The sequence below is a fragment of the Nycticebus coucang genome, chromosome 7 (assembly GCF_027406575.1).
Source record: "Nycticebus coucang isolate mNycCou1 chromosome 7, mNycCou1.pri, whole genome shotgun sequence".
NCBI lineage: Eukaryota > Metazoa > Chordata > Mammalia > Primates > Lorisidae > Nycticebus > Nycticebus coucang.
In genome coordinates this window covers 27,142,302-27,150,430 of record NC_069786.1, presented here as the reverse complement: position 1 = coordinate 27,150,430, position 8,129 = coordinate 27,142,302, and the positions used below count along the sequence as shown (strand labels likewise).

At 47.6% G+C, this 8,129-nt stretch overlaps 1 long non-coding RNA gene across 2 annotated transcripts; it reads right to left on the bottom strand.

Moving 5' to 3' along the window:
* Window positions 1-1,228: 1,228 nt before the first annotated feature.
* Window positions 1,229-7,394, bottom strand: LOC128590800 (uncharacterized). 2 transcript variants are annotated; one of them, XR_008381338.1, is made up of 3 exons: window positions 7,208-7,394; window positions 4,843-6,613; window positions 1,229-4,344 (listed from the first exon to the last, which is right to left on the bottom strand). It is a non-coding gene; the product is annotated as an uncharacterized LOC128590800 (long non-coding RNA). The 2 variants fall into 2 exon arrangements; XR_008381339.1 differs by having other exon boundaries at window positions 1,229-4,341.
* Between the last annotated feature and the right edge of the window lie 735 nt (window positions 7,395-8,129).

The following is an 8,129-nucleotide window of genomic DNA, read 5'->3' as shown; positions in this document are numbered from 1 at the left end:
AGGGTGCCGGCTACATGCACCAGGGCTGGTGGGTTCCAACCCAGCCCTGGCCTGCTAAAAAAAACAAACAACAACAACAACAAAAAACCCCCCAAAAAACCGGGCATTGTGGTGGGCGCCTATAGTCCCAGCTACTCGGGAGAATTGCTTAAGCCCAAGAGTGTGAGGTTGCTGTGAGCCGTAACGCCACATCACTCAACAAAAAAAAGTGATACTCTGTCTAAAAAAAAAAAAAGATACCATTAGGGCTGGCACATTGTCTCATGCCTGTAATCCCAGAACGGTCTGAGCCCAAGGTGGGAGGATTGCCTAAGCTCACAAGTTCAAGACCAGCCTGAGCTAAAGCGAGATTCCTGCCCCCCCACCTCTAAAAAAAAAATAGCTGGGTGTTGTGGTGGGTGCCTGTAGACCCAGATACTCAGGAGCCTGAGGCAGGAGAATCACTAGAGCCCAGAAGTCTGAGGTTGCTATAAGCTATGATGCCACGGCATTCTACCAGGGGGCAACAAAGCAAGACTCTGTCTCAAAACCCCCCCAAAAATGTTACCATTGCCCCATAAGAGATCCCCTTCCTGCTTAGGAAAGAGCCCCTACTCTGTCTGTGGAGTGGGATTTGTTGTCTGTCTCTCTTGAGAAACTTTCTGTCACTAGTTGACTCGTTCTCGGATTCTTTCCTGTGCAAAGCCAGGAACCCACATGATAAGTTTGCAGGGGCTTTCCTGTTTTTACTGGGGCACCCCTCCATTGTAGCTAGGTAACGGAGCATAGTTTAATAACCAGAATCCACAGAGAACTCAAACATATAAGCAAGAAAAGAACGAGTGATCCCATTGCAGGCTGGGCAAGGGATTTGAAGAGAAACTTCTCTGAAGAAGACAGGTGTACGGCCTACAGACATATGAAAAAATGCTCATCATTTTTAATCATCAGAGAAATGCAAATTGAAATGACTTTGAGATATCATCTAACTCCAGTAAGATTAGCCCATATCACAAAATCCCAAGACCAGAGATGTTGGTGCGGATGTGGAGAAAAGGGAACACTTCCACACTGCTGTTGGGAATGCAAATTAATACATTCCTTTTGGAAAGATGTTTGGAGAACACTTAGAGATCTAAAAATAGATCTGCCATTCAATCCTATAATTCCTCTACTAGGCATATACCCAGAAGACCAAAAATCACATCATAACAAAGATATTTGTACCAGAATGTTTATTGCAGCCCAATTCATAATTGCTAAGTCATGGAAAAAGCCCAAGGGCCCATCAATCCACAAATGGATTAATAAATTGTGGTATATGTACACCATGGAAATGTTATGCCCAGATCACAAAGTCCCCAAAGACCACCAGGGAGCCGATTCCCATGCAAAAGCAAAAGAGCCGTTTTATTGCAAGGTCAAGCTTGGGCTCCCGGGGACTCTGCTACAACAGATCCAAGCCAGGAGCCCCGAGCTCTGTCACAGGGCTATTTTATAGTGTAGCACAGCAAAGTGGGCATATACATTTTAAACAAAGGGACTGCTTCTGGATTGGCTGCCACTGGTCCTGCCATATGGCCCACTCCAGAAGGCAGTTTCTGATTGGAGGCCGATGACTCAAGCTGGAAAACCGGTGACTCACGGTGACTCATCAGTTTTGAACAAAATGGCTGACGAAATGGCTGAACTCTCAAAATGGTATTAGTCTGGTTCTCTCATTCCCTCCTCTACTTGTAAATTGACTGCGTCTCCATCATTTCCTGTTCTGCTAAGGGGCCGACATCTGCGTCTCCATCATTTCTTGTTCTGCTAAGGGCCAATATTAGCCTTTGAGAACTGTGGCTCAAAGGGGTAGGGCACCGGCCCCATATGCCAGAGGTGGCGGGTTCAAACCCAGCCCTGGCCAAAAACTGCAATAAAATAAAATAAAATAAAATATAGTAATGATATATTATAAAAAAAAAAAAAGAGAGAGAGAACTAACAATTGTACTGCACCTACATGTTCTCTCACAAATGTTATGAGCCTGTTGACAATACAGGGGCCTATGGTTAGAGTAACAGTAATATTGTCAGAGGCCCAGCTAATGCTGATATTAGCATTGTTGACCAGGGGGCCAATTGAACAGGGATTCATACCAGCTCTGACTATTTTCTTTGTCTATTTTGTGCTGGCGCAGGCTTTCTCAGACAAGAGCCATAGATCCTTTCACAACCCCTGAATGATCAGCGTAGAAACAACATTCCTCCCCTAGGGCGGTACACAGCCCATCTTGCTGGAGGAACAGCAAGTCCAATCCCCTCTGGTTCTGTAAGACTACTTCGGAAGGGAAGTTAAGGATTCTTGGAGGAGAGTAATAGATTTTTCTAATTGCTGAATATTCAGCTCAATTGCATCCCGGAGAGCACCGTAGTTTTTATCCTGGAGGACTAAGGCAGACACTCCAGTCCCGGCCCCAGCTAGCCCTAGTCCTAATAAGGTCGCGATAGTGAGAGCCATAATTACCTCCCGCTTTCTGCATGGGGCTGGGCTCAAGGTGCCCAAGAATCTCTGAGTATTGTACTTTCTTCGTGATAGATTATTGTTGATATGGCTGTACTAGAACACAATAATCATTATTCTGGTCTAAGATCCCTGCATGTATGCATGGAGCCAAACCTGTTGAGCAAGCCCACTGGGTATCATTTGAGGGTATCAGATACCCAGTTCCATTCCATGGGACAGTAGCATTACACAGATGCTGGTGGGAAATGGGCACCTTTCCAACACACAAGCCCTTTCCCACCACTGTCTGAACAATGAGTCTAAGGTGACTTTGATGCCATCGGCAGGCTATGGCTTCTCCAGAAGTGTATTGCCCTACAATGGCAACAGCTTCATAATAAGGGGGTTTTACACTAAGACAGAGACAGCAGGCTGCAGTTAAGTCTGGCTGGGTTAAAGTCAGTACTTGATGAGCAGTTCCCATGTGGGGTCCGGGTATGAAAATTGACTTTTACTGGAATTGGATGGCAATGGGGACGTCACAGGGGCACAAGTTATTGATTTGGAGAATACTTGAGTACTTGCTGGGTAAGGGAGGATACTATTAGGTCCAACTTGGGTGGGTTTGTCAGGAACCGGGCTGTATTCTACTTTTATCTTAATGAATCCCCCCTTGTCATGTACAGCAAAGTCCGTACCCCATCAGGCAGAGCTGTATATATGGAGTCCCCATATTTTTCCAAATTCCCAAGTGGTGAAACAATTTTTCCCCAGGCCAGTGAACCGAATGCGCACTGGGTCACATAGTCTTACTTCTCCGAGGAGCCCTGTACGATGGCAGATGGCAATTGTCCCTGCCAATTGTATGTGACCAAGGACCGGGGCTTTTTTTTTTTTTTGTAGAGACAGAGTCTCACTTTATGGCCTTCGGTAGAGTGCCATGGCCTCACACAGCTCACAGCAACCTCCAACTACCTCCAACTACTCAAGCGATTCTCTTGCCTCAGCCTCCCGAGTAGCTGGGACTACAGGCGCCCGCCACAACGCCCGGCTATTTTTTGGTTGCAGTTTGGTCAGGGCCGGGTTTGAACCCACCACCCTCGTTATATGGGGCTGGCGCCCTACCAACTGAGCCATAGGCGCCGCCCCTGGGGCTTCTTTTTACCTCAATTAAATCCGGGGTGTTTGGTGGTGTCCACCAGATTTGGCCTGTGGATACACAGCTCCAATGTTGACAGAAAGTGTGCCCCCCACACTTGTCTGTTTTGTGACCTGGGTACACATAATGTAAGCTGTGTCAGGGGCTCCAGGTGCTCTGCATGAGACCCACTACTTGGTCTAGATCTCTATATAAATCTGGGTACCAGGTGTTCTTAGGATGGATACCCTAAGTAGAATTTAACAACGACCAGTCAGCAGGCCAGATGAAGGTGCCCCCAAACATCCCCCGCACGGGTCCCCCATAGACATACCAGGCGACATTATATGGCTGATGAGGATTAGGGTAAGGGGAGGCACTCAAAGGGGTACATACAACCAATATTAGCAGCAAGTAGGTGGGGAACACTTTAGTTTGAGTTTTAAAGGGTTGCCTTCAGCCTGCTGGATTCTCCATTGTGGGATGAAGTCTTCCTGAATGGTGAACGGGTCTGCAAGTTTTACGTGGGTGTGGTGTACCCAGGAAGCGATGAAGTCTACTTTGAGAGCGGTGGGTGTTGCCAGGATCATGACATATGGGCCCTTCCACCGGGGTTCCAAAGTCTCTCGGGGATGCCTCTTTACGTAAACCCAATCGCCAGGCCAGAACTTGTGGGACTCAGGTACGGAACCAGCCACGTAAGTAGCCCACAGGCGGCGCCAACACTCTTTCTGTACCTGCTGGTAACACAGAAGGGAGAGGAGGAAATTTTCATCATCTGCCTCAGTTACTAACTCTATGCGAGTGTTGGGAATGATAGGAGGTGGTCTCCCATAAAGTATCTCATAGGGAGTGAGCCCAAGCTTATATGGAGAATTCCTAACCTGATACAGGGCAAAAGGAAGGAGAGCCACCCAGTCTTGGCCAGACTCAAGAGTTAATTTGGTTAAGGTCTCTTTTAGAGTTCTATTCATTCTTTCTACCTGCCCTGAGCTTTGGGGCCTGTAAGCACAATGTAATTTCCAGGTAGTTCCCCAGAGCCATAGCCACCCCCTGGGTTACCTGTGACACGAAAGCAGGGCCATTGTCTGAGCCTATCAGGGCTGGTAGTCTATACCTGGGGAGGATGTCTTCTAGCAGTTTCTTCACCACTACCTGGGCAGTTTCGTGCTTCATTGGAAATGCCTCAGCCCACCCAGAAAAAGTATCAATGAAGACCAAAAGATATCCATACCAACCTGGTTTGACTTCTGTGAAGTCCACTTCCCAATACGCACTGTAACCTGGGGGCCATCCTGCTTGAAAGATACCTGAGCCCCGATCTTGGTTAATAAATCTTTCCCAAGTAAGGGGTATGGGTAGTCTTGGATAACCATAAATGCATGGGATACCCGGCCTGTGCCCAGGTCTACAGTTCTTTGGGTAGTCCATGAGCATTGCTTCATCCCAGCTGCCCCGTGGACCCAAGATTTTCTTGTATCTAGTTTACCTTGATCTCTTAAAAGCACTGAATGCTGGGCACTAGTGTCCACAAGGAAATTAATCGGTGTCCTCTCCACTTTGAGGGTTACCCTGGGTTCAGGGAGGGGTGCTGAACCCTGACCTCTCTAATCACTTAATTCCCCCGTTTCCAAAATGTGAGTTTCACCATGGGGGGTGGGCTTGTTGGCTCTCTGCTTGGGACATTCTCTGGCCAGTGCCCTATCTCCTTGCAGTAGGCGCACTGGTCCCTCTGTAAGCATCTGCGTTCCTCCTCCAAGGGTTTCTCCTCACCTTCAGCGGTTAGTCGCTTTAGTCGTGCCTGCCCGATCCTTTGGCTTGGCAGCTGTGGTGGCCAGCAGGATTTTAGCCAGATCTTGAGTTTGTTTGGTCTGAGCGCGGGTCTGTTTTTCCTCTGGTGTCTCTCTGTTATTATAAACCTTCTCGGCCACTGCAAGCAAATCTTGTAAGTTTTTCTCAGCCAACCTATCTACTTTCTGAAGTTTCTTTCATATATCAGGGGCAGATTGGTTAACAAAAGCCATAATAACCACAGCTTTGCTACTGTCTTCCTCAGGATTCATGGGAGTATAAGTACGGAATGCTTCCATGATCCTTTCTAGGAAGGCAGAGGGAGACTCATTCTTTTCCTGCTGCATGTTACCTACCTTAGCCAAATTAGACGGCCTACGGGCCGCTTTCTAGAGACCCCTCATTAGAGTCTGGCAGTAGACTTGGAGACTTGTCTGACCATCCCCTGTGTGAAAATCCCAATCAGGGCGGGTAAGGGGGAAGACAGTGTTAATCTCAGCAGGATTAGTAGTCACAGCTCCGTTTGCACCCACAACCGACTTCTGAACCTCCAACAGTATTCTCTCCCTCTCTTCTGTAGTGAAGAGCACCTGTAAAAGCTGCTGACAATCATTCCAGGTAGGCTGATGAGTAAAGAGAAAAGAATCTAAGAGATTAACTAAGACACTAGGCTTTTCAGAGAATGTAGGGTTTTGCATTTTCCAGTTATACAAATCACTGTGGCAAAGGGCTAATAATAAAGATCTTGCACCCCATACACATCTGGGGGGCTTGCAGCCCTCAGAGGAAGGATGGTTGAGTCAGCATTCACCTCTCGCTGGGCCCGCTGTCTTGTGTACGGTGGACTCCCAGCGCCAGGTCTGACTGCAGTCTCAACTTCAGCAGCGGGCCCGGCCGCCGCCTCTCCAGGAGATGGAGAGGCAACCTGTGGAGGGGCAGGAGGACGATACAGAGGAGGACAAAAGAAATCTTGGTCCATGCTGTCCTGTAACACAGGATAAAGTGGGACAGAGGGTTTGGGTTTGGTGAATTTAGTGGATTTCTCAGTGAGGGGCTTCTCGTGCACTGCAAGAACTGCTGCACTGTTGCAGACATCATCTGCTGGAGGCAAAAGAGCCTTTAGCCATGGAGGGGGATCCTCCACCAGGTCAATCCAATGGTAATGTACGGAACCTGGTTGGGGTGACCGGTCTGTGGATGGTAAACCATGTCCTTAACCTGGAAAATAATGGGAAAGTGAAAGGTTCCCTCAGGAGGCCAGCCAACGTTGAAAGTTGGCCACTCGCTGTTGCAAAAAGTAATAAGTTTAGCTTTCTTCACCATAAGTCCTAAGTCCTGTGCTCTGGACTCGAAATCTGAGAAATGGTCAAGGAAAAGGGAAAGGGGGGTTGTTTGAGTCTGTCCCATGTTATAGTCAAAGTCAGAGTCGCCCCGTCAGGGCCAACCACAACCACACAAAGACACCAATGAAACACACAGCACACAAAAGGACAATCCAGACAGACGGTCCGCGGAAACAAAACTGAAAGTAATCTGACGGTCTGTGATGGTGCTGCAGGAGCGACCTGTGAAACTGCCTGGGCACAAGAACCATTTCTTCCACACCACACCCTGGGTGGGGTCCACGTCCCAGTCTGATGGGATAACCTCTACAACATACACTGAGTTTCACACCTCAGAAGAGGCCGGGACATCTCCACGGCTCTCCTGGCTGGCAGCCTCCAGCACATCCACTTTGACTTTATGCCGACCACATCATTCACAGACCTTCAATCCCCAAAAGTGAACACGATAGACAAGACAGACACTTACCACTTATTGGCTCTTCGGGTCGGGGGTCTTCAGGGGGTCTTGGGGGATCCCAGACGAGCCCCCAGATGTTATGCCCAGATCACAAAGTCCCCAAAGACCACCAGGGAACCGATTCCCATACAAAAAGCAAAAGAGCTGTTTTATTGCAAGCTCGAGCTTGGGCTCCTGGGGATTCCACTATAATGGATCCAAGGCAGGAGCCCTGAGCTCTGTCACAGGGCTATTTTATAGTGTAGCGACAGCAAAGTGGGTGTATACATTTTAAACAAAGGGACTGCTTCTGGATTGGCTGCCACTGGTCCTGCCATATGGCCCACTCCAGAAGGCAGTTTCTGACTGGAGGCTGATAACACAAGCTGGAAAACCCGGGACTCACGGTGACTCATCAGTTTTGAACAAAATGGCTGACGAAATGGCTGAACTCTCAAAATGGCTTTAGTCTGGTTCTCTCTGAATATTATGCAGCCTTAAAGAAAGATGGAGACTTTACCTCTTTCATGTTTACATGGATGGAGCTGGAACATATTCTTCTTAGTAAAGTATCTCAGAAATGGAAGAAAAAGTATCCAATTACTCAGCCCTACTATGAAACTACTTTATGGCTTTCACATGAAAGCTATAACCCAGTTATAACCTAAGAATATGGGGAAGGAGGAAAGGGAGGGGAGGTAGGAGGTACAATGGGGGGAGGGAGGGTGATTAGTGGGATTACACCTACAGTGCTTCTTACAAGGGTATATGTGAAACTTAGTAAATGTAGAATGTAAATGTCTTAACACAATAACTAAGAAAATGCCAGGAAGGCTATGCTAACCAGTGTGATGAAAATGTGTCAAATGGTCTATAAAACCAGTGTATTGTGCCCCATGATCGCATTAATGTACACAGCTATGATTTAATAATAATAAAAAAAATTGCTCTC